This window comes from Bicyclus anynana, chromosome 16 (assembly GCF_947172395.1).
Source record: "Bicyclus anynana chromosome 16, ilBicAnyn1.1, whole genome shotgun sequence".
In the NCBI taxonomy this organism is placed as follows: domain Eukaryota; kingdom Metazoa; phylum Arthropoda; class Insecta; order Lepidoptera; family Nymphalidae; genus Bicyclus; species Bicyclus anynana.
Genome location: NC_069098.1, coordinates 2002599 through 2030280, shown reverse-complemented (window position 1 = coordinate 2030280; position 27682 = coordinate 2002599). Strand labels below are relative to the sequence as shown.

The 27682-nt window shown below is 35.9% G+C and overlaps 1 protein-coding gene across 2 annotated transcripts in view; it reads right to left on the bottom strand.

Annotated features, from left to right (window-relative positions):
• LOC112052546 (connectin) overlaps positions 1-27682 on the bottom strand; it is a 311702-nt gene that overhangs the window by 161966 nt on the left and 122054 nt on the right. For both annotated transcript variants that reach the window (XM_052886048.1, XM_052886049.1), the window contains one exon: positions 17772-17815. The gene's annotated coding sequence lies outside the window, so the exon portion shown is untranslated. The remainder of the gene's footprint in view (positions 1-17771; positions 17816-27682) is intronic.

Sequence of the window (27682 nt, the reverse complement as noted above, 5' to 3'; positions counted from 1 at the left end):
TGTACCCATTGAAATGGTAAAGGCTCTAAAAACAGCTCGTGTCAACGTTGGCGTCATGTAAAAAATATTTAAAAAAGCAGTTGGAGCGCGTAAAAATACTACTTTTGTTCGATTGACAGCTGTAGTTCTACTCAAAAGGTTTTTTAGTTATAAAGTAAAAGTTTTACAGCAATACTTGAGTTTTTAACCGACTTCCAAAAAGGAGGAGGTTCTACGTTCGGCTGTATGTATGTTTTTTTTTTTTTTTGTATGTCCAGCGATAATTCCGCCATTTGTAGACCGATTTTGAAAATTCTTTTTTTGTTTTGAAGGGTTTGATTCCAGGGTGGTCCCATTTTTTTCATGTCAGGATCTAATGATGGCATCTTGGAGAAATTGACGTACGTTTGTTAGTGTTTCCATAAGGTATTTTAAACCACTACAACTTTATGAAGGTTTGGAGTTGGTCCAAATCCATCCTCAATCCTCCATCATCAATTAAAGCTGTTTCTGGAATAACCACAGAAATTTTGTAGTTTAAACGTATTTAATTAAAACATCACTGGCTTAGCACCGCCTTCAAACTGATCAGAAGGTAGCACATAGGTAGGATGTTATTTTTTGCTTTTTAGTTAAAGTTATTTTTTGAGTTGGAAGGTTGAATTTTTTTTATTAAAATTTTTATTTATTTAATTTTTAGTAGCACTACTAAGCCTCTGTCTCATCCCTGTTGGTACAGTGCTTAGCCTATGTGGCAAAAAATCTCGAAGTCCTGGGGTAGAGTCCTGGGTGTAGTCGTGTAATGCACGCCATTGACGATCAATTATTCTCACGTTTCTGCAGCACCCACGACTATAACTGATCGAGTATTGGTCACTGCGTGCTTAACGGCTTGACTTATGAAACGTCTATGCTGCCGTTTGCGCAGCAGAAACGTGAGAATAATTGACCGTTAATGACTAACTTTAAACTGATCTTTTCTTTCTTTTAGGAAATTTTTACTAAACTAAGTTAAGTTAGATTAGGATTTTGGCTAAACTAAGTTAAGTTAGTTTAAGTTAGATTGGGGAAGTTGTGGTGTTATATCTCCGAGCCTCAGAGAACACGTGGTTAGTCCGGAGCATTATCTTACCATAGTAGCATATTGATCGTAAAAGAGTTAAACTTTATCATCTTAGCCTGCCAACCCGCACTGAAGCAGCGTAGCGGGTCCAAGTTCCATATTTGTTTTCCTAAGAAGGGAATCCCTGTAGTTGGCTGTTATAATAGGCTGATATTTATGATGATGACTGCAGCATCAGGATTAACACGTTCGCTGCGGTACCAGAACGAGGTCAATTGACCTCGTATGTCAAGTGTGTTCAAGAGTTACGAGGTCGATTGACCTCGTACCATACTACATAAAGTTTTAGTATGAGTTCAAAGAACCTCGTACCGCACCAAAAAAAAAAGAAAAATCAGTGCCGCAGCGAAAGAGCTAAGGAGTAAGTATCACAATTATTTAAGTGCCCAAATTGCGACCTGAATTAGGAGAAATCGGTGTAGATAATCTTAACTGAAAAACTTCCGTTTCGGAAGTCGGCTAAAAATAAAAAGGCTTATTTGTTGGTAAGTCCTTATTTGGAGCAGCTATAGATCAATGGATTGACGTGATTTTTGCGTGGACACAGGGAAATATCCTTACAGTGACATAGGTTACTTTTATCCTAAAATAATGTTTTTTCCGGTTTTTGTGTCAAAAATATACATTTAGATATATGTACGAGTATAATATTATTATGTGGTAGTAATTTTATGACTAAAGTTTGTGTTTGATTTGAAGGTCTGATGATGTGCCTATTTACTCCCGTGCCTCCGTGGCGCGGTGGTGTGCGCGGTGGATTTACAAGACGGAGGTTCTGGGTCCAATCCCCGGCTGGGCCGATTGAGATTTTCTTAATTGGTCCAGGTCTGGCTGGTGGGAGGCTTCGGCCGTGGCTAGTTACCACCCTACCGACAAAGACTTACCGCCAAGTGATTTAGCGTTCCAGTACGATGACATGTAGAAACCGAAAGGGGTGTGGATTTTCATCCTCCTCCTAACAAGTTAGCCCGCTTCTATCTTAGATTGCATCATCACTGACCATCAGGTGAGATTGTAGTCAAGGGCTAACATGTAATGAATATAAAAAATTTTTTTTTCAGGGCAGCATTTTAAGTAGTGTTCCTAGCGAATGTAGCCTTATAGGCGGTAAGGCTAAGATGATAATTTAGCAATAATCTGTATTTCTAACCAAAATATAAAAAAGGCTATTTTATTGGGGAACTTTGCATTTGAAAAGCCGACTTCCCTCAATACACTTTTTATTTACTGTGAAAACTGGACTGAAATGTCACTTAAAAACTCCCCGTAACAATGCGGACGCTTTAAAATAACATTTTTCGACCTCCATAGAAAAACACGCGTTTTTAACGTACAGGCGTATGGTACGCAAATTTATTTCTTTTTTAACCTCAAATAAAATACTTTCGACGCTGTAGACGTGATAGCCAAGTGGATATGACCTCTGCCTTCGATTTGGAGGGCGTAGATTCAAATCCGGTGCGGGGCATGCACCACCTTTTCAGTTAAGTGTATTTAAAAAAATAAAGTATCACGTGTCTGGAACGGTGAAGGAAAAACATCGAGGAAACCTACATATCTGAGATTTTTTTTAATTCTCTATGTGTGTGAAGACTGTCAATCCACATTGGGCCGGCGTGGTGGAATAGGGCCTAATCCCTTTCATTCTGAGAGGAGGTGCTCAAGAGTGAGAGTTTAAGGGTTGTTAACGATGAAAATACTTTCTGAAACATTCTGCCTTATTTTGAAAGGAGAATGGGAGTGTGATATAGTCATAAAGGAGCTCTTGAAACCTGAGAATTAAGGCTGTTGTTACTTATTCAAAGACTTCGCCTGTGGGGAAAGGGAATCGTTGATTGCCAGTTGATGTCCCCATTTAAATGCTGTATTTCTTGCAAAGACGCTATAGCCACGATAGCCAGAGATACCTGGGTTCGATTTCCGTCGGTTTCGTAAGTATTTTTATATCGTATCAGTAGAGAACTTATTCAAGTGTTAATTTTTTTGAAAAAATAGTTACCTATTTTTAGTTTATGTTTTACGTTAACCTGATAGCTATAATAGGACTTAAATATCAAGCACGATAAAAAAAATATTGAAATTAATAAGATTACCTACTTCTAAAGTTATCAACCTATCAAAAACATAAATGAATTACGAGTTAATTAATTTTCACAGGTAGGTTACGTGAAATTTTTGCTACCGATGTGGATGTACATTTTCTTATTTAAATTTTATTTTTTACTGTATCAAAAAATAGCAAAAAGTGCCTCATCAGGACACCAAATTAGTTGGTATTGTTTGCTTAAGTATACTTTCCGGGAAAATCTTACACGGAATATTTAAAAGAGGACACTTCAGTCGACACAAAAGCGGGTGTTAATTAACTGTGTTTTGTAAATAAGTCAACAGTCTACGCTGGCCAAAAATTCCAAGCAGCGGAATAAGCTGAAACGAGGACTTTTTGAGCAAGTCTCCAGTTAATTAACTAGCGTGATAATCTTTTGTTAGGACTTATTACTTTTTCTTCTCCTCGGAATTAAAGTTTGGTGACCTACATTCACTGACTCGTTAGGCAATTGGTTAGTTTAGTGTCTTTGGAACTGGGTTCGTATCCTGAGTCAGTCTATGACATATCAGACTATGTGACACTAGCAGACATCCTGCAGTTTTGCTCTCGAGCTCTTGCCGTTTCCGAATATGGGGATAAAATATAGCCTATTACATTCGCAAAGAACGTAGCATTCTATTGGTAAAAGAATTATCAAAATCGTAGATCCAGATATTACGCCCTTACAAACTTTACCTCTTTGTAATATTAGTACAGATTACACAATCCTTACAAATAAGCTCACTAATAGCTCAGCGTTTGCGCAGTGCTGCTTCATGACTAAATATCAGACAGCTCTTTTAAGCGTGAACTGGCAATTGAATATAAACTTCGTATATCGTATTTTGAAAGGAATTTTTATGCCACAGAACTATGAACAATGTTTTCGCAAACAGAAATAAACTCGATACAAAATAGGACGAACATAAAGCCTCTTTCTGTGTCATAAGTCTATTAAAAAGGTTAACTGCCAAGCGCAGTTTATTTATTACCGAGCAACATTAAGATATTATGTTAGTAAGGAGAGATATTTTTGGCACGTATTGGCAGAGTGGCGCTCGGAGCACTTTATATCTTCATCTTATGGTTGTGAGCCAATTGTGAAAGGCGGGCGCAAACTGTAGATTTTCAGCACAGCATTTATTAAATAAAATTACTGGAGAATTAACTTTAATGGCCTGTTACTAGTAGAAGAGAACCTCTTTTTACTAATTTTTAACCCCCAACGCAAAAGAAGAGGTGTTATAAGTTTGACCTGTCTGTCTGTCTATGACCCTATTGCTCCTGGACAGAAAAGCGATTTTAATTTAGTTTCTTGTTTAACCTTTTTTATAATTTGGTTTGAAGTAAGTAGGTAACTTATGTGCGAGTGTTCTTAGACATGTTTGATGAAAATCGGTCTAGTCGTTCAAAAGTTCTGGGGAGAGAAAGTGGGGAAGAACCAACATCTACAAATATACTCGAGTGGGGTCTTAAATGAAAGCGCAGTGAAAGAGAATATTGGTGACTTGATCTAGAGTGTTCTTAGCTTTGTTTGTTTGTGATAATTGGTGGTGGGAAAATTGGGACATGGAAATCCGAATGTTTTTATTGGAATAAAAACAAACAATTTTCTTTGATCCGGCTCACATACGAGTATGATGATAAAAATAATTTCTGGAATAAAAGTCTTTATTGTAGATAATTTCATGACCTTCGAGAGGTATTCAAATTTTCCAATTTTATTTTATCATATTTTAACCGACGGAAGATGATTCTACTGTATATTTGTCAGCGATTTTCACAATAACTACTGATTTTTAATGGTAATTTAAATAATTAACAATGGGTAATTAATTTATATGTAATCTAATTGCGTGTTTTTCATATTAATTTTCTTTTAAATCTAATAATTAACAGCACTTTTTATGTTTACATCCGTCATTATTCATTAGTCCTTGTATTTATTTTCTCTTTTTCGATTGTTTGTCTGAGAGATCGCTCAATAGCGATAAGGCCGCCAATTGTACATTAGTTTTTAAGTTAATTTCTTGCTTGTTATTATTCATTTAGGTGTACAATAAAGTAAATTTAATTAATTAATTAATTCATTCATTCATTCACCATCACACCTTAAAGTAGCGTGTCTTAAAATAGAGAGAAATTCTACCAAAATCAGTTAAATCAGCTCGCAAGTATAAAAGTATGACCGAGGAGCCTATTCATGCATACACGAACTTATTCAATTTTTATTGCTTACATTACTTTTTTATGCCACGCCGTCAAGTGAAAGTACCTGTGCCGAAAATTGCCAGGTATCTGTCAGAAAATTGAAACATTGTTGACATAAAACAGTGTGATGGGAAATAAAGCGACAATCCTGTTTGTATTGAACCTAAAAATTCACGTAAAAGGGCGGAAGTAAATATACACGCTAGTTTACATTTATCCAGTAGAGTTCTGGTTGAAAGCTGTACTAAGTTATGATAATGATAATATTGTTAACGGCACTAAAAGTGGCGATTGTATAATTTCTATGCTTCTTAATAAAAGGCAGAAATAGTCATACTTTTGAACACTGAAACTATTTCTCAGTTATCTGCCAATGATGCATCTCTCCAATGACGTACGCTCCGCGATAAGCCATCTTTTTTATAATAATTTAATACTTGTGTTATACTGAACGTGGACCATTCTACTCGTACTAATATTAATACCTACTAATACCTTACAGTCTCTTCATATTAGTTATTCTTAGTAAAAAAAATCGTCCAACATAAGTTACACCGCACGAAACCAGACTATATATATTATATAGGTACAATATAAGTGTCACTGCCATAAGTACTTCTCAAAGTTGTTGTATGAAAAGATACTTCACACTTAAGATTCTGAAATAATTACTTAGACCAACTGACATTGGCATTTTTTGGATCTTATTTCTTAAATCCTACTACTATTATTATTTGACCATAAACGACACGACCCACTACAGGACAAGGCCTTATAGAAGAAGTGTACTTGTACTAGATAGATTTCACTTGACTCATTTTCTGGTAACGTGTAAACAGTCCATTATATAACGTAAAAGGGCGAATGTAAATTTACGCAAGGTAATAAAATATGGGGATGTTTATTCACCTGCGTTATACGCCTGTGTTATTCATCTGGTATTGGATTGTAGTGATGATATTTATTGTTTGTGCGTGCGTTCTCTTTTCAGACTTAATATAACACTGTTGGAGGGTTAATATTTTTCTCTGTTGTTTATTCGTGTTTAGTTATTTAATTTTGTTTTATGAAGAACGTTATTCAGATGTTAACAGCTAACATAATTATAATTTATGACTTTCTGGTGAAATAATGATTACTTTACTTCGTAACCAGAAGGTTCTTGCGTCGATTTGTAGCCTTGGTTATTAAGGAATTCATATTGTTTTTGCTGGAACCTTAGAATATATGAACTTTAGTGTTTGAATAGAGATTCCACAGGTGACGTTTTCGTCTTATACAAATTTGGCCAAAGTGCCTATAATAGCTGGAAATTCATAATTGTTTAAAAGTAACAAACAGTCAAACATTATTATTGGTAACCTACTACTTTTTGAGAGTCGGTTACAAAATAACAGTTCATTTAATTTCATCAAAAAGTTATGTTACCGAAGACAGTCGTCAGTCCAAGCTGTTGTCCTAGCCAATTGTCTGACATTAATAAAATCTACCTTATTACGTACATAATATACATGATTACAATAATTATATCCCTTAAAAAAATATCATAGCCTGGCCCTATAACGGGTCGAATAATAGGCAGATGTTTATGCAAATTGAGACAGGGGGAAGTTATTTTAACTTCAGTGTACGCAGTCCACTCGTCTTCACTTGTCAAAAGTGCAGACGGATGTGCATGTCAATGCAGCCAACTACCAAAATATACGTGTAGGGCCTTCTATTCTCTAGCAACACCGTAGCAGGATTAACAATGGCAACCGCGCAATCAACGCGTAGCTTTCAGTTGAAACCTCACTAGCGCTATATTTGTCTTTGGGCACGCTAACTGAATTGTAAAGTGCAGTGACGTTGCAATGTCTATTTTAATGATGTATTATGTTCGGCCGTTGCTACTGAGTTAACAATGCGACTTAGTTTGTTAGTGCAGTAAAACACGAATAAATTTCGAATTATATGAGGACATCCGTAAGCGTCTCGCTCGTAGGTTTGACGACTACTCTCAAATCAAATCAAATCAAAATTCATTTATTTCAAGTACGCTCAATTTACAAGCACTTTTGACACGTCAGTTGACTATTTGTAAAGATTCTACCACCGGTTCGGAAGGCAGGTTCTGCTGAGAAGATACCGGCAAGAAACTCAACAGTTGCTCTTTTGAAATGAAAAAGTCATACAGTATTATAATTTACAATTGATAACAATTACAATTTCTTATAGTTTTACTTCCTGTGTGAAGGTGGAAGCTGATCCAATGGCCTCCAAGCACTTTTATCGTTAAGGAACTCATCAATAGTGTAATAACCTCTCGAACGAGAAGGTGAACGAGAAGGTTACCGAGCAGGCTTCAGATATATAGACTACATCCATACGCTTCGGCAGGTTAAACAAAATACCGAAACTACTAACTAGATGGACCGAGGATATCATGCGGGTTGCAGATAGCCGCTGGATGTCCATGCAAGCCTATGTCCAGCAGTGGACGTCTATCGGCTGATAATGATGATGATGATGATGATCTATGAGCGTGCCTTACTTTGTAAGGTTGGATCAAATGTAAGATTAAAATTTTGTAATTTAGATTTCAACTTCATTTGGATCAGTTCTGGTTTGATTGTTACGTAGTTTAATTGTAGCAAGCGACATATAGAAACACAGAGACACGGAGAGTTATAGACAAATTCCTAACTTAAAACAACGTTTCAAAATAGCGCTAAAACATCATAGACGCAGGATTGCATACAAGAATATGGTATGCTATTCTGCGTCCAATTTATACTCAGAGGCACAACTATCCGGTCTCTATAATATGACGCGAGTATATTAGAGTGGGTGGATAATTGTGCCTCTGAGTATATTAACCTAGCGGACCCTTCGCGAGTCCACTAGTTTCGGAATACCAGAATGTACGTAATAGCGCTACCTAATCGCTGATAATGTAGTTTTTCATTGGTGAAACAATTTTCCAGTCTAGTCGTTTTGGAGTCCATTCCCTACAAAGTTTTTTTTGTTTATGTTGTATAGGCTTGCGCTTGACTACAACCATGCCTGATGGAAATCAATGATGAAAAGAAGCCTAGCCTAGCCTTGCCTAGAAGATGCCTTCTCACAAGTCTTTTTTATTATTTTTACTGTACAAATAATCCAATCCAAACTGTTTCCAGTTTAGTGTTCGTTATTAAATAAAAATATTTGATATTACCGTAGATTTCGTCCGGTGGTTAGCTTTAGTGTCAATAAAGTCCGAGCAAAATATAAATAAATGAATACAAGAGCGCGTATTAATTTATTCATACTTTCGACAATGTTGCTATTACAAATGAACCTACTACTAACCCTTTATTTTCTCTAGCAACAGTGTCGCCGGGATTAACAATGCCAACCGCACAATCAACGCGCAGCTTTTAGGGCTAAACCTCACAAACGGCAGATTTGTCTGACACCAACTGAGTTTATAAAGAGCACTAGCGTCCATTACTAATTAATACTTTAGAGTCTACAAGTATCATCTCGATTTTAATTAATGTTTTTTTTCCTCTTATTTAACTGTTTTGCTGCAGGTTTTAGGCCATATATTGTTTGTTGATTTGTTGAAAAAACTGAGAGCGTGATAGTGTTACATTATATATATTTTTACATAAGGGCGTATTATTATAATTAGCAAATAAAATATATAATTTTAATTGGTTCAAGACGTTTTTTGTACAGAATTCTAAACACAACTCCCTCAGGCCGTCGGTGATGGAAAAGGTCCTTGCGATTACGTTGGATTTCGTCTATCCATCTGTTAGATTGATCGATTAAATGGTAATGGTTATTTTAGTCTCTTTGGTCCAGCAGTTAGTCTGAGTCGGGCTGTGGAATATTGAGCTCTTTTTTTCCTAATAAATAAATGGTAGGCCGGGGTAAGGAATTTAAGTGTTTTTTTAATTATTTTCTACAAGTTAGACTACAATCTCACCTGATAGCAAATGATGGTGCAATCTAAGATGGAAGTGGGGTAATTAGGAGTAGGATGAAAATCAACACCCCGTTTCTACACGACTTTGTACAGTCTTCGCAGTACGTCTTTGCTGGTGGGGTGATAACTAACACGCCAAAGCTTCCCACCAGCCAGACCTGGACCAATTAAGAAAACCTCAACCCAGAACCCAAAACCTCCATCTTGTAATTTTTGTTATTAAAGTATTATAATGCTATTGCAAATGTACATATTATTTCTCGACAATTCGCGACTTTTCAGGTTTCTACATTGCAGTGGTGCAGACCACTACGATGGCTGACAATCCTAACAGAATGGTGGAGGAGAAAGAAAATGAAACAGTTCTTTAAAGAAAAATAATAAAAACAACAGAAGTCCACGATATGGACAAAATAACTTGCGAATTACTTACCGTAGTTTAGTTAATTCAGCTCTTTGAACATTTTTGGCGAAGGCTCTTCACATGATAAATAAACAAGATTGTTATTTACCAAGTGGTTTGTTTTTGCTCAATACCGCTTTTTTTTCTATATTTATTTTCGTTGAAGTCTGAAATTATCTAATTGATTATTTTGTTTCAAATAAGATACTATTGTTATAGTTCACTTGAGATAATTCATATATGACGTCATTCATAGACGCTTTTCTATAAATATGTTTTTGTAATTCGACAAAAAAATTAGTCTCTCTTGTAGAAAATCCATATTAAAAACGACCTGTATAATGGATGAAAAGATTTTTATATCAATCTAGCTGACGCCGCGCGGTTTCACCCGCGTGGTACCCGTTCTCGTAGGAATACGGGGATAATATATAGCCTATCGGATCTTTAAAATCTTATTTACAAAAGCTACAACATTGAAAAAAATGATTCAAGAAAGAAAAATTTGAAAAATCCGAAAAATAAATATAACTTGGTCACCCTAGGAATTTTTGGAAAACTATTCAAATTAGTTTTAGATAATTAGGTGGTGTATGTATGTATGTTTATATTTGCATATTATCCATTAATTACCAGACACCCTGTATGTAAGGTTTTTATAATAAAGTGGACTTAAGTTTTGAGGAAATCGCGGAGGTTAATTTTTTGCTAGAGGTTAAAAACCACTCGTGTGGAGGTTTCCTAACAGTTTTTAGGTAGGTAAATCGTGTTTGCGTTAACACGTGATTGGAGAACGGGTACGGTAGAGTTGACAAATTTTTTGTGTAAACATTTCTAATTTTTTTCGTTATTTTAGTTCCACGTCATGTCATATATACCGAAACATAGTGAAAAAGAAACACGCTCTGTTTTATCCACCGCGTTTGCACTGTGTAAACCTGGTACACAGACAAAAAAAAGCTACACAGACACGTGCCTTTACTCTCATAGACCTTTTTATAGTAATAGGTTGCTTTCAACCACAATTCGCTGTTAAATAACTATAGTTTCTCGTGTTCTATGTACTTTCTCTTTCTTGTGAACTTTATACTTTTGCCTGTGCTGTTTTGTTGTGTGTTTCTTCCGTGCATCTCGCTATCTTTCATTCACTCTCCTTCTGACTTCAACTTGATCTATCAAAACATATATTAGCGACACCCAACCATCGCTATAAATCAATAATTCATTGCACAGAATAAAATCCCTACTTTGTGGGAGTTATTTTAAATGAGGTAGCTAATTCTTACCATGATAATGTCCAGACTATTCACCAAAATGATTAGTTAGTTACATTCTACATTTTATCGTCCATCGCTCGCCAAACAATATTTGTCCCCGAGCGATTTATTGGTGATCCGCAAAATCAACACGATGACAAAAAATTTATGGCCCGACAAAACCTATTTTTATTGACACAATTCCGCTGACACTAAACAATGTCCGATTTAAAAGGTTTTATTTGTTTCTGTTTTATGGGCGAAACTATTTTTGCTCTTGTTTACTGAACGCGACAGTTATGAACGGTTGATGGATGTTTGCTGACGATTATGGGATACAAGTTTTTTGTGGATTAATGATATTATTAATGCACTGCGAAGTTGAAGTAATTGTGTTAAAATACCTACATACCTAATACCAGTACAGAACAAAGATTAATTACTTTTTTGACGGCCTCCGTGGCGCAGTGGTATGCGCGGTGGATTTAGGACGGAGGTCCTAGGTTCGATCCCTGGCTGGGCAGATTGAGATTTTCTTAATTTGTCCAGGTCTGGCTGGTGGGAGGCTTCGGCCGTGGCTAGTTACCACCCTACCGGCAAAGACGTACCGCCAAGCGATTTAGCGTTCCGGTACGATGTCGTGTAGAAACCGAAAGGAGTGTGGATTTTCATCCTCCTCCTAACAAGTTAACCCGCTTCCATCTTAGATTGCATCATCACTTACCATCAGATGAGATTGTAGTCAAGGGCTAACTTGTAAAGAATAAAAAAAAAGGCTAGAGTGTGTCAGACCACGTCAGTTTAGTGGATAGCCTATATGACTTCAAATCACACTGGTCGGGCTATGATAACACGTTTAAATACAATTAAGGAAAAAGATTTCTTTTTACTGTGCAGTAGTTTAGTGTTTTGAAAAAAAAAATGCTTGATAAAAAGACAAAAGTTGTAGAGTTCGATGAAATCACGTCGATAACGTTTTTGTTATAAAAACAGGAAAATCTCCTATAAAATCATTTTAAAAATACTGAAAAATCACGTAATAAATAGAGTAAAAAGTTGCGAGAATTTCTTTTTAAAGTTTTAAAAGAAACTCAACAGAAAAACCTTTCAGTTAGATCCGCCGCTCCGTTTTAAATCAAATAGTTCCATTTGCGAACAATAAAAAAATCCCACAGATTTATAAATGTGTGCAATTCACTGGAAATATGGGTTCGAACTCAAACTTCCATGCTTTTCATAAATACTGAATTCCCAATTAGCTTTATTGGCAGTGGAACTCTCACAAATAGTCTTGCAACTGGAACTCTGAAACTAGTTAGTGGAGTAGATATAAATTGCGATTGTGGAAACATATTGACTTGCGTGGGGCAGGATTTGTGTTCCACTCACAACTTTAATAATATCCCTTACGATAAGTTGCTGAAGTTATTTGTGTGGTTTCACCCACGTAGGATTCTACTGTTTTCATGTACTAATATAGAGATTATGCACAGAAAGGGTAGCTAGGGTGGTATTGAAGAATGAGACAGGTTTGAAGAGGTGCAATCTATGATCGATAGTAGATACCACCTACAGATCGGCTGGTGGGAGGCTTTTTGGCTGGTGGCAGGCTTCGGCCCTGGCTAGTTAGCGATAGCAATTAGCTAGCGATTTAGCGTTCCGGCACGATGTCGTGTAGAAACAGAAAGGATTGTGGATTTCATCCTGCCCCTAACAAGTTAGCCCTCTTCCATCTTAGATTGCATCATCAGGTGAGATTGTATTCAATCATTTGGAATTGATTTTGATGATATTTGCAGCAATGTTTTCACTACCATATGCTTTTTTTAATAAAGATTAATATATTTGCAGCATGAATAATGAGCTTGAGAGTTGCAACTTGTCAACTAAAAATCGGGAACTTTCTTAGTTTTTTATCGGTAAAGAAATCGGCTTCTGACTTGCCTCCTAAGACTATGATGCTACTTAAATATTTTAAGATAAATAAAATAAAATAATAAAAGATTAAATATTGTATGTAATGTCTAAAATAAACCGAGAGAAAGCAGTGAAATTGTATTGTATTGTGGATAAATATGTACCGATGATACAGAAATACCTAATCTCAGTAAGTACAATGGTACAACATTTTGGTTTTGTTGTTTCTAAAAATATATTTCCACAGTTAAACGTTTTTCTATTGGAAAGACATAGGGAAAACATCTGAAATAAACCGAATCCCAAGGAGGATTTCCTGAAATTTCTACTCATATTATCATAATATTTACACTAGAACTTCTTACCATAGCAGTTTATTTAAACTTGCAAATTCGAAAACGAAGCAGGAAGAAATAAATAAACTAAAAACCCTTCCCGCTCTTCCTATGCTAATTGAAATCTCTAACAGAAAATCTAACGTTTCAAATAAACCCGAGTCGGTTCCAGAGCCGATTCATCATTCGATTAATCCAACGTTACTTCTCCGGCAAAGAGATAAAAAGAAGAATCATCCGTTCTCAATGAATATGCAGCTTACGTATTCAAACATTCGCAAAAGTGAAATTGGATGAAGTCAGGTATTTCGGAACGCAAATTTGCTAAATCTGGAAAAATCCCCCAAGAAATAGGTTTTGTGAGACAACTAGATTTATTTCGATCACATTTTACAATTCCAGAGGACCGATCGGAAATCGTATTGCCTTATTGTATTGCGTCCGGCCTTGGCATGCTGTACGAAGTACGATGGTAAGTAAAACAAGTATAAAATAACTTCTTAAATGTCCTTTCGTATTTGAATACACTGTACACCTCTACAACTCATAGAATTTGTATCTTTTCCTCCGTGGCGCAGTAGTATGCGCGGTGGATTTACAAGACGGAGGTCCTGGGTTCGATCCTCGGCTGGGCAGATTGAGATTTTCTTAATTTGTCCAGGTCTGGCTGGTGGGAGGCTTCGGCCGTGGCTAGTTACCACCCTACCGGCAAAGACGTACCGCCAAGCGATTTAGCGTTCCGGTATGATGCCGTGTAGAAACCGAAAGGGGTGTGGATTTTCATCCTCCTCTTAACAAGTTAGCCCGCTTTCATCTTAGACTGCATCATCACTTACCATCAGGTGAGATTGTAGTCAAGGGCTAACTTGTAAAGAATAAAAAAAATATATCTATACTAATATTATATAGCTGAAGAGTTTGCTTGTTTGTTTGATTGAACGCGCTAATCTCAGGAACTACTAGTCCGATTTGTAAAATTCTTTCAGTGTTAGATAGCCCATTTATATATATTCTTACGGGAACGAGAATCATGCAGGTGAAACCGCGCTGCGTCAGCTAGTATTTGATAAGTAAAATACATTTATCATTAAAATTAACAGACGTCTTATAGATTGGTGTTCTTTATAAATGCTTTTAAATAATCCTTCCTCTTGAATTTATCTATGTATATAAAAAACAGGTTAGAAATTCGAATCCGAAGAAGTAGCTAGAAAGCTTTGTATTTAAAGTAATTGCCTTCTTTAGAAAATAAGAATCTTTTTGGCTGGTGGAAGGCGTCGGCCGTGGCCGCACCGTCAAGTGACTTAGCGTTCCGGTATGACGTCGTGTAGAAACTGAGGGTTTGGATTTTCATCCTCCTCCCTAACAAGTTAGCCCGCTTGCATCTTAGATTGCATCATCACTTACCATCAGGTAAATTAATTAAAAACAATATAATTTACAACAACCTTACTTGCTTTCTAACTACAACTTTAACCTTTTACTTTAAAATTTTAACAACATTATAACGTCTAATAGAAAAGTTGTGGAAGATCAATATAATTGAACCTCTAGATAGGCATAGTTTTGAGTAAAAACGGAGTTTTGTGAAACGCAAAGAGTGAAAACAGGGTTTCTGTGAAGTACAAAGGAAATGAACTGATACACAAGGTAGGCACCAAATAGTCTCTGCTCTTAAGTAAACCTATCTCAAACGTTTTGTCAACAGACGGACTCAATAATACCCTGGTCGTCGGCTCAACCCTATCGATGTGAAAACGGGACTCTTGCCTACCATCTATGTAAAATGTTAATCTACCTACGTACAGATTTTACGGAAAATAATTAAAAAGGAAGGATCACACTAATATCACATTAACACAAATATTATGAAGGTGAAAGTTTCTGTATAAGTGTGAAAGTGTGTAAGTGTGTAATTATGTTTGTTCCTCTTTTACGCTTCGGCTACTGAAGCGATTTGGCTGAAATTTGGAATGAAAATAGATTTTACTCTGGATTATCACACAGGCTACTTTTCATCCCGGAAAAATCCATGGTTCCCGGAAAAATCAATGATTTGTCAAAAACTATATTCCACGCGAACGAAGTCGCGGGCATCCGCTAGTTTTAAAATATATTTTTAAGAAAACTTTTTTTTGCACTTGTTCAGAAATGCTGCTACATGTTCACTTTAAGTAGGCCGTACACGAGCTTATATAAATCTATATTAAAATTCACAAAATGGGATCACTATAAGATATTAATGATAATTATTATCGAAACTGACTTAAAATACCTAATCTCCAAAGCATGGGGTCGTAACACCGACAATATTCAAACTTCATGCTTCTACTGAGAATCTTTTGGAAGAAAGGAGCCTTTTAGGAGGCTTTCAGGGCCTCGCTGAAGCCAATAACTAACCACTATACCAAAGAGGCGTAATATAAATAAATTAAAAGGGTTGTTAATAAATAGCAATGCGGGGGAGGCAGCTTGTTGATCGTCACGTTTTACGCCCAGTGGATGTGCTGGAACTTAGGGTCTATTCACACTGGCGTATTGTTCAAATTGTTTTTATATACTAGCGGACGCCCGCGGCTTCGTCCGCGTGGAATTCAATGTAAACTTTCATCCCTTATTTCACCACTTCAATTTTAAAAATTCTGGAATCACATTATATTTCTTATTTTTTATGATTTATGAACAAATTTTTAAAACTGTAATTCTAAAAATGAAGGACATTCTATACAAACTTTTAACCCCTATCTATTTTATCCGCTTGGGGGTGGAATTGATCAAAATCATTTCTAAGCGGATGCCTACGTTATAACATCTACCTGCATATCAAATTTCAGCCCGATCTGTTCGTGGTTTAAGCCGTGCGTTGATAGATCACTATGTCAGTCAGTCACCTTTGAGTTATATACTCGTATATTATGATGTTCATTGATGTTGATTACGTGAAAATCTACTTCCTAACTGGTGGTAAAGTCGCTACAGATAGCTATGATACTTGGCGTTTCTAAAAATTCAAACATATTTCGAATATTGCATGGTGACAGAGGGACTGGCTCATTTTTTGCGCAAAGGATCAACCTGGCTCTCCGAACCTTAAATGCAGCTATTATTCTGTTTGCCACCAAACAGACAATCGCGCTTATCTCAGGAATTACTATACCGATTTGAAAAATTATTTCAGTGTTAGATAGCCCATTTATCGAGGCAGGCTATATATTTATTCCCGTATTCCTATGGGAACGGGAACCATGCAAGTAAAACCGCGCAGCATCAGCTAGTTTATTATAACGTAGTTTACACTGACAAACAGAAATTCTAAAACATAAATTTTCATTAATAATTTCAGATATTCATAAAGTTTAATATTTCTAACGTGTAAAAACATGGCTATGTTTACATTGATTCAGAATCGAAAGGAAGCCTACCTTTCGATTCTGAATCAATGTAAACATAGCCTTAGAATTTTACCTCCATATTCTAGATGAGATATAACAATGTGACAAGGGAAGTTATTGTAAAAGATTGATCTGAAAGTCGGCACGAGAGATTGCTTGAGCACCTTTGTTACTTCGTCGTAGATGAAAAGAAATGCTTTCATTTCATCCCGCGCAGAGAAATACCTACTGCGGAGAATACAACATCAGAATAGATTGCGTTCTGTGTCAACCTCACGCTTTTATAGAGAAATACTACTGTATTATAATAATAGTAGAATATAATATTGTATAGTAGTCTCTACTATTTAGTATACAGGATGCTGGGGAGTATTTTCCACAACTCGGGGTTATATTCTTTACCGAAAAATAATTAAAAATGCTAAAAGAATATTTGTGTTCTAAAATTATTTTTTTCGGAGTAAATATTTTTTTTTTTGCAAATAGATCCTAAAATGTGTCTCATATACTCATCCTTATAATTATGACGTAGCCAAACTTATTTTTTTAAATGCAAGCATAGTTATAAGCGTGTGTTACATGAATAGTCGGAATTATTTGAATTACTTTGTATGAAAACATAAAATGTTTTTATTTAAAAAAACCTCCACTGATGGTGTAGCTAAATTCGGATCACTTTTTGCGGTGATTTTGTTGACACGTAACATATCTTTAGTACAAAATATCGTTGCCTAACCCACATAATGCTTATGGGTAAAACAAAAAAGTAGTAAAAATGTATCCTTGCTTTTGTAAAACCTACCCTTCGTTGAATGCATTATAAAAATATAGAGGACTGTGTGGGAGAATCGGAAATATTGGATTTTTCATCGAATACGTATCGGTGGTGTTTTTAGTGGACTATTTTTGTGCGGCACCATTGTTTTACTCGTTTGCAGCTCAGTTACGAGCGAACAGTAGTTTTTAGTTTTTAGTTTTCAGTTCGCGGTACTTAAAGAAATAGTTTCTAGCAAAAGTTCTTCGTATGCAACATATTTTTATGCTTTTCAAATACATTTTCGAATTGTATGGTGTTTTATTTTTTAAAAATATGGAATTAGTTACTTACCTTATGGTCAAGTCTTATTTAGTCACTCTATTTGCGAACGCCGCCTGCAACAAAGAATAATATAAATAAATATTTGTATTTACATCTTATATAAACAAAAATTATAATTATAAACATTTTTTGCTTGCATTGAATTGGATCTGAAACAACTGGACCGATTTGAAATATTCTTTCATCATTAGAGTTCGACCAACATAAGCGAGGCAATCGAGGGAGCTGCTGGATTGTGGCAGCTCGAGATTGTTTTGTTTGGAAGTCCATGCAAGAGGCCTATGTCCAACATTGGACGTTCATCGGCTTTAAATGATGATGATGATGATGATGATGATGATGATGATGATGATGATGGATGATGATGATTAGAATCCGACATTATCCCTGATGAACATAAGCTATCCCTCTACGCTACGCCTCCGCGGTTTCACCCGCGTGGTTCCCGTTCCCGTAGGAATACAGGGTTAAAATAAGCTTTCTAACACTGAAAGAATTTTTCAAATCAGACCAGTATTCCTGAGATTAGCGCGTTCAATCAAACAAACTTAATAATATTAGTATAGATTTGAATTGGAAAAAAAATAATTGCGAACAATTCCCTAAGCAAATACCCTAATTCGCAGCTCAAACAACCAATTCGGAACGAAGCTGAGCAAAAGCATACATTTTAATCTCATCGTTAATTACGTTGCGTATAGCTGACAATTTGTCCCTTTGAAATGCCGCGCCAGCAAAACAAGGGGTTTTGTGTTTTCGCAACCGGGGCCCGTGTAAATAATGTCGTTCCGACTGAGAGAAAACACAAAGGGTGTTGTGACGAGCGTGTGTACATCACTCGGCTGCTTGCCCCAATTAGATGACTTGATAGATGCCTTCCGAACCGGTAGTCGAGTCACTGTAATAAACTTGACGTTTAAAAAGTGCTTGTATACAAAAGTATAAGAATTTGATTTGATGTCAAAAAGATGTCAAAGTCGAAATGTTCATTTTGTAATGTCAATAGAGGTGCTACTTTTATATAATTATTATTATCAGCCTATTTTACAGGACCAAGCTCTAAATCCCTCTTTATAATTTATAAATCATTATTATTTCCACTTATCTTGACAAATAAAATGCGCCATTTTACAGATAAATTGGGCATTCTAAGATATTTTAACTCCTACTTAACTAATTATTAAAATCTAGTTATATTTTTTTTAACACTGTAAAACCATCGTATCTCATACATAGTATTTATATCTTTTATTTTCTTTATTTTATTATCATTTTCCTTACTATCTTAAAACTACTTGCTTTGTAAGCGTACTACTTCAAATCTTTACAAATAGATGGTACCAGCATACATTCCGTAAAACACTAATATAACATTCAATCGTTTGTGATGTTATACAGGACTTTGTGTGACTTTATCTTATAAAATAGAGCGAAACATTTTAAAATAGTTATTTATATGCTTATAAAATAGAAATTAATTCATTACTGAATTTTAAAAACAAAAAACAATTAATACGAGTACTACACCTTAAATTAAATTGAATTTAAATTTTATTTTACAAATCAAATATATCGTTTCGACGTTATATAAACGGGTCTCAAGATAAAGAAGCAGTTGTTAATCTTAAGCAATCCGTCAAGTGGAAAGCTTAGGGTGATCAACAGCTGTGCTCTTACTTACGTTAATAAGATGTATTCCGGGATTTAAATACGACTAAAGAATGTTCTACCCGCCTCAGGTTTGTGTACCCAATATGTTTATGTATCTGACAAGTGAAATTTTTAAATTGTATGTATCTATGTATCTGATGAACTTCTAACGTATTATTGGTAGCGCTCAAATTTTAGGACTTTTTTTAAATTCTTCTATCGTTATCAACCCATATTCGGCTCACTGCTGAGCTCGAGACTCCTGTCAGAATGAGAGGGGTTAGGCTAATAGACCACCTCGCTGGCCCAATGCGGATTGGCAGACTTCACACACTCAGAGAATTAAGAAAATTCTCTGGTATGCAGGTTTCTTCACGATGTTTTCCTTAACCGTTTGAGATACGAGATATTTAATTTCTAAAAATGCACACAACTTAAAAGTTGGAGATGCATGCCCCAGACTGGATTCGAACCCACATCTTCTGGAAACGGAGTCAGAGGTCATATCCACTGGGCTATCACGGACTCAAATTTCAAATTCAAATTCTTCTATAACCTTCTATAAATATATAATCTCCAAAATTTGTTCACGGTGATACTATCAGATTATATATTGTTACTTAACATCAAGTAAAATCGCAGTATTAAAGTATTTTTTTCTAAAAAATTGGATCGTAAATTCGATTTCCTACTAACTGTGATATAAAGAGCTAGTCAGAATATTGTGTAAAAAAAAGTAAACTATGATTTTTCTTCTATAGTTTGCAAAAAAAGAAGTATTTTCAAGTTAGTGATTTGAATAAAAATAACACAATCCATCACGAGCCACTCCGATCCTTTCACCGAATTCCATCAACAAACACTTAGGGAAGCGATTCATCTGACCTGCTTACTATTCGCTGACGTTGCGAACTAATCCCTTTACTATAAATAAAACTGAAGTTATATTGAAAAGATGAGCAATTTTTATCACTAATTAGTTATTTTATTATCCCACCTATAAAAACAAGCTGTAAAATTGATAGAAATTATTTATTATTTCTTAATAATCTAAATATCGTCTAGTTACTTATATTTTGTATAATTAATAAAATAAAATGAACCATTTAATTGAGAGAGAGGATTAAAGAGATTAATGATGTTTGTTCACGAATCCAGTAAATATAGCGCCTTTTCAACAGAGATATCCTTATATGTAAGAATACGTTACTTATACATACACTTGGCAATTACATATACGTTTAATAGCATTTTAATTTGATTTTATGTGAAATAATGATGAAAGTATGCAAAGAAAATCATAAATTCTTATTTAAATGTACAGTAAACCACACAAACTTAGATTTGTACGAAGATGTACGCATTACGCATCTTGTGTTCAATCTTTGTGGTGACCTGTATCACAGCCTGTGTAGTGTGCGCAAGGTAGGCTACGCGTGGCCAAAAACGTCAACCCCAAAAGCCCGGCTACACTCGAAATTCAAACTCCATGCTGGATGTTTGTTGATAACTATGTTTTTACAAGAAGTAGACATACTTACCTTGAAGTGCTGCTGCTCTCGTTGTTAATGATGTTTTGCGGTTTTAGTTCCATGTTTGTTTAACGTGATGCATTGGATTGATACATTTTGATAGCAACTGTCATTTCGTTACGAACAGTAGCTCCAATTAATTTTATAAACGATAATGCACAGCCTTTTGTAAGCTGTGTACATGAAATCGTGTGCAATACTGATATCGATGGCGCGAAGTTTGAATTACCGAGGCTTAACATAACAATGGGATTTGAATAGTTTGCATTAGGGCCCTAAAAAATTCTTAATAAAAAGATATTTATTTATCCTTTGTTGGATAATAATCCTGGGTTGTTATGGGATAGGCGGGAAGAGTGACTCGAGTGAAAAAGGGGAGTGTTTGTTAACAGTCAAAAGTGCCTTTAACCCTACAAACATCGTTCATAGGGTTTATTTGTAGCATTCTTAATGGGAATAGCTGACCTGACAGACTTTCATTCAATAATTTTGTTTTGCACACAGCCGCTTCTGATGTCAACCCCGTTTTTCTCCAACCTATATTCTTATTGTATTAAGTATTTTTTAAGTAAATTAAAAATTGTAGGCCAATTTTGAAATAGAAAAATGTCTATCGGGTATGCAAGTTTTAAATAAAAATAGCACGCTGATTGGGAAATTTATTTCTTATACAATGCAAGGTTAAGACCAAAACTACTACAAACAACCCTCAACCCACAGACCCAGTTTTGCCCAGTCAATTAATCACACCAGTGCGAATCGGACCAACCAAGTAAATATTAGGTAAAGTTACTGTAATGTTCTGAAGGCAAGTAAGCAAGACTCGATGAATTGCTTCCGGGTGAGAGTTATTTCTTCCAATGATCGAAGTCTGACGGTTCTAAGTGCTACTTGATCGATGGTCTTAGTTCTAAAATATCATTATTTAGAAAAGTTTCTTCTAGAGATTAGAACTTAAAGCAAGTTAGGTATTGTGTAGGCTTTTATAGTTTAAATTTTAAGGTTGATTAGCATGTAAACTATTAGGATTTTTGACGGCCTCCGTGGCGCAATGGTATGCGCGGTGGATTTACAAAACGGAGGTCCTGGGTCTGATCCCCAGCAGGGCCGATTGAGATTTTTTTAATCGGTCCAGGTCTAGCTGGTGGGAGGCTTCGGCCGCGGTTAGTTACCACCCTACCGACAAAGACAGAACCGCCAAGCGATTTAGCCAAATAAACACCAAAGAAACCAAAAGGTGTGTGGATTTTCATCCTTCTCCTAACAAATTAGCCCGCTTCCATCTTAGACTGCATCTTCACCTACCATCAGGTGAGATTGTAGTCAAGGGCTAACTTGTAAAGAATTTAAAAAAAAAAGTAAACCTCGACGCATTTCATATTATAGTTCTAGACTTACCCATTTTCAAGGCCGCATTTACCATTCGTTGTTCATAAAACTAGGTTGGGAAATTATACTGAAACAATGGGGCAATTTATCCTTTTGATTTATTATCCTGAAGACAATATGACGCTGGCGATAATGTTCGATTAAAGCATTTTTAGGGATAGTAGTCAGCATGGAACCATGTCACCATATCTGTGCATTTTTCTCTCTTTACTGTAGTTTTTTAAATTTACTTTATTATTTAATTTAGATACTTTTATTGACTGGTAAGCTTTAAATAAAGTATGTCAGCTTTAAAGTAGCTTTATCCTAAAAATAGCAACTTTATGTACCTACGATAAAGCTGAAAAGCTGAAGATAATATTTTAATTTAGTAGTTCGGGATTTTATTAAGAATGTCCTGCATTTGGTCTAGAAACGTTCGCCTTGGCCTATCCCTTCCAACATATCTATTTACCAAATAAATAACTATTATTAATCTTCTTTCGATCATACTCTCTACTTTACCGAACCATTTAAGCAAATCTTTCTCGGTAGTCAAAAAAGCTAAAATAAGTGAACGATGTTAATAACAGAAAAATTAAATCTTTTTAACAAAAAAAAATAATCGACTTCAAAGTAGCAATAATCTAAAAAGCGAAAAATAACATCGTACCTATGTCTTTGTCAATCAAATGATCAAATGATCGCTTTGAAGGCGGTTCTATACCAAATAGGCTATAATAATTATCAGAAGCAGAGGTTATATCGATTGGGCTATCACGGCTCTCGATATGTATAATAATTATCGAGAGTCGTGATAGCCCAATGGATATGAACTCTGCCTCTGATTCCGCAGGGTGTGGGTTCGAATCCGGTCCGGGGCATGCACCTCCAACTTTTCAGTTGTGTGCATTTTAAGAAATTAAATATCATGTATCTCAAATGGTGAAGGAAAACATCGTGAAGAAACCTGCATACCAGAGAATTGTCTTAATTCTCTGCGTGTGTGATGTCTGCCAATCCGCATTGGGCCAGCGTGGTGGACTATTGGCCTAACCCCTCACATTCTGAGAGGAGACCTGAGCTCAGCAGTGAGCCGAATATGGGTTGATAATGATGATGATGATAATAATTATCACTATAAAATCTTTCGTAATTTAATTTCATCCTGTTCCGACAGATGAAATCCTTTCCATCCATCACGAACAATTCATTTCAAATGAAAGTGAGACAAATCCTCCAAACGTCAACTCCGCCATTAATCAACCCTTTCATTCAATTGTTTACAAGCATTGATTGCTCATCCAATAAACAAACAAACTCAAAAAACGTTGCCCCTAATAAATCAAAGAAGATCGCGGATACAATTTCATCATCTCGCTTTTGACTGGGTTTTCTTTGACAACTTGTTTACATTTGAAATACAATAATTTCAAAAGGGTTCCCGTGGTGTACCGCTAGAATAAAAAATACTATACAATACATATATTTATTAAATTAATTAGTTGTACCTCTTCCAAGTTAGCCAGCTTACATCGTCACTTAACGTCAGGTGTGATCACAGTCAAGAGGTTTCTAGTCAAAGAGAATAAAAGTATCATCATCATCATCATCATCATGACAAACCAAATTCGGCTCACTGTTGAGCACGAGTCTCCACTCAGAATGAGAGGGTTAGGCCTTAGTTCACCACGCTGGTCCAATGCGGATTGGCAGACTTCACATACTTAGAGAATTAAGAAAATTCTCAAGGTGTGCAGGTTTCCTCCCGATGTTTTTACTTCACCGTTTGAGACACGTGATATTAAAAAAAAATATATAAATAAAATATACCAATAAGTAATTATTTAACTTAAGTTCCTTGCGTAACAACTCACCTAAATGTAAAAGGCGATAAACTTGGAACCGCGATTCTAACCGCACTTTGTCGCCATGACTGATTGCATGACAACTGCGACATGAAAGCGTCAACTGATAAAGCTTTTACTTTGTTGTAGAAGCTTCACGGCAAAGTAGCTTACGCCTGCGGTTTTTACAGTTTGGAATATTTAATTCAATTGACTCTTGTAAGTATGTATAGTGGACTTGTACATGCGTTTTAATATACGTAGTAATAGGAAAGTAATAATAATATAGCGCTTCGACCAACATCTTAAGAAGCTTTCACTTAACTGTTGGATCAAGAGTCGGATACAGAAGGCAGTGATTCTTCAGATTCAGAAGGCAACGTTTTTGTGAGGAGGTTCCTCACTCTGGTGCCCTGACCACCGGTTGCTCGGGCACTCGAATATCCTTTACTGGGCGGGCTTATTTTTTTTATAAAATTTTAAAAAATCTAACCTAACCTAACCTAACCTTCATGACGATATATTTAACTTTAAAATCAGTGCTATAGTTTTATCATGGTAACCAGTATTGTCACGCCGCGGAGCAGGCCATTTTGCGAGCGATTTGTCTTGAGCATTTAAGGCTCTTGGCGTTTGCAGTCGGGTGGCATTTGCTGTTGGTGGCTGGGCCCTTAAGTAGTTATGTTTTATATTAATAACAACATTGTTAAAAATTTAAATAAAATTATATATATAAATAAATGAGAGAGAAATAAATTAATATCTTACCGGAACGCTAAATCGCTTGGCGGTACTTCTTTGACGGTACTTCTTTTGTTAATGCCAATCATTATAAGTGTAAGTGACATGCAGGCCGTGCAATGAAAGGCAAGGAAAAATCTTGACTTCACGAAGTCGTGGCTTATCAAGTCACGAAGGTTTAGTACTAGTAACTTCCTAGCTTCGGGCTGTTACTGAGAATTTCTTAGAACAAACACAAACGGAATGTTTCGTCTCTTAAATTAAGTCTCAAACATGGGAACATACGCACACCTTGGTAGCTGCATTGGTACTGCATTATCCCTGTCCGTTGTCTTCAATCTATGACTACTTTTTACGTTTTTAGCTACTAACTAACTATTTCTATTTAACCATTAGTCATCTTGGCTAGTTGAGTATTTTTGGAAGTTACTTTTTTTGTCGGTAATCCTACTAAAATTATAAACACGAAAGTTTGTATGGAATTTTGTTTGGATGTTTGTTACTCTTTAACGCCGCTACTTCTGAAACGATTTGACTAAAATTTGGAAGGGAAATAAATATATTTTACTCGGTATTAACACATAGGCTACTTTTACATACCGAAAAAATCCATGGTTTCCGAGGGATTTGCGGAAAACTAAATTTCACGCCGAGTCGCGGGCAACCGCTAGTCACCAATAAGGTCTCATATTATCTACTTGGTGAAGGTACTCACCAGCATGAAAAACTCCTCCTATATGCTTTATCGATGCGCTCGAGTAAATCATATAATGATAGATGATCTTATAGAATGATGTCGTTCTCGATTTTTGAAGTTTAAATTAAATACAAGTATCACAACTATACTTTTTCTCACCTGATGGTAAGTGATGATACAATCTAAGATGGAAGCGGGCTAACTTGTTAGAAGGAGGATGAAAATCCACACCCTCTTTCGGTTTCTACATGACATCGTACCGGAACGCTAAATCGCTTGGCGGTACTTCTTTGACGGTAACTAGCCGCAGCCTCCCACCAGCCAGACCTGGACCAATTAAGAAAACCTCAATCAGCCAAGTCGGGGTTCAAACCCAGGACCTCCGTCTTGTAAATCCACCGCGCTTACCACTGCGCTACGGAGGCCGTCAGAACCTACGTAATGCCTACACATATTCTCGAAAAGTAGCACAAACGCACGTTTCACTGCCTCTAGAGCATTCTTGGGAGATAGGGTAGATTCAAGGAAGGAGATTGTCGTATCCATCTCACAAATTTGGATCAACTCCCTCAGGAGCCGACATGTCGGATCTAAGTTCTACCGCATCTCGATGTTATGAAAGCCTGTTTAGGTATTATACATAACATGGCTTTTTTTAGGGTTCGGTAGTCAACAAAGACCCTTGAAGTTTCGACGTATTCATTTGTCCGGAGATTAGATCGTAAACTGATATTTTAAATTTCCTGGTGCGCCATACTTAAAATACGTAGTACTGTAATTTAGCATAAGTACTCGTATATGTACATTAAGCACACCAACAAAGTCGTGAAATAATTTTTTGAATAAATATTATTGTTTTATGGGTACATGACACACTGAGAAAATATTCCTGGTGCGACATACTTAAAATAGGTAGCAAACCAGACACACGCTTATAGCCGGCTCCAAGTTGTATACAAAGCTCCTTAAGTAACATGGTGTTGCTTTTAAACGGCACAGTAAGCTGCGTCATAACTAAGTACACGGCATCTATTGTATGTATGCTGCACCTATAGTAACAAGTAATGTGCAAGCTCCTCTTACATAAGTAGCTCATTTTAGTAGCTAATATTTCTCAGTGCAAGAGGCGATACATTTGCTAGTTTATGCTATATATACCGTTGGACGTTGGGGTCCCAAAGTGCTGGAAAGGCGATTTCGCACCGGAAAGCGCAGTGTTGGTCGACCCCTCAAAAGATAGACCGAGGACATTAAACGAGCCGCTGTAAGCTAGTGGCTCGAGACCGTTTTGTTAGCAAGTCAATACAAGAGGCCTATGTCCAGCAGTGGACGTCCATCGGGTGTTAATGATGATGATGATGACTATACAATTATATACAGTGTGGGATGTCGTTAGCTATGTTTAGTGAAATTTAATTCAGCATGAATAAATAAGGAAGTCAGAATAGAAAGACAAATATCTGGCCACAATTCTAATCATACGCATATATTATATACCTAATTCTATTATAAAAATTGTTATGTTTTGCATTTTGGTTTTCTTTTATCGCCTCTCAATCTATGTTAATTTAAAAAGAGATCAATGCGTCTCTTCCAATTTTTCCAAAATTATATTCAATGTACCGACACTCTTGTCTGAATTGATTGACATGTATACAGCTATGTAATTTACGTAATTCAATGCAATACATTGATCATTAATATACATTTCGCATAATGGTTCAGTTAACAATGGGTCTGCTTCAATATTATCATTTCAATGCTACATATACCTATATAGTACTTATTTATTTATTAGGTTATTGCACACTTTTATCTTACTATCAACAAACCATCCTTATCTGAAGTTATTTTTTTTTTGGTCTAATATTGAGGGCTTATACTTGGTGGTGGTACTTAATAACTTGCAAGGTATCCCTTACTCTTCCTAACTCAAGGCTTCCATTATCTGAAACAGTGTTGTATTCAATTGTTTGAGAAGTCATACAAAATTCAAAGCAACAAATGATACAAGTTATAAAGTTTGGGAGTGGACACGCGTGTATGATATCATGAAATATTCATAGCGCAAGTCTCCATGAGACT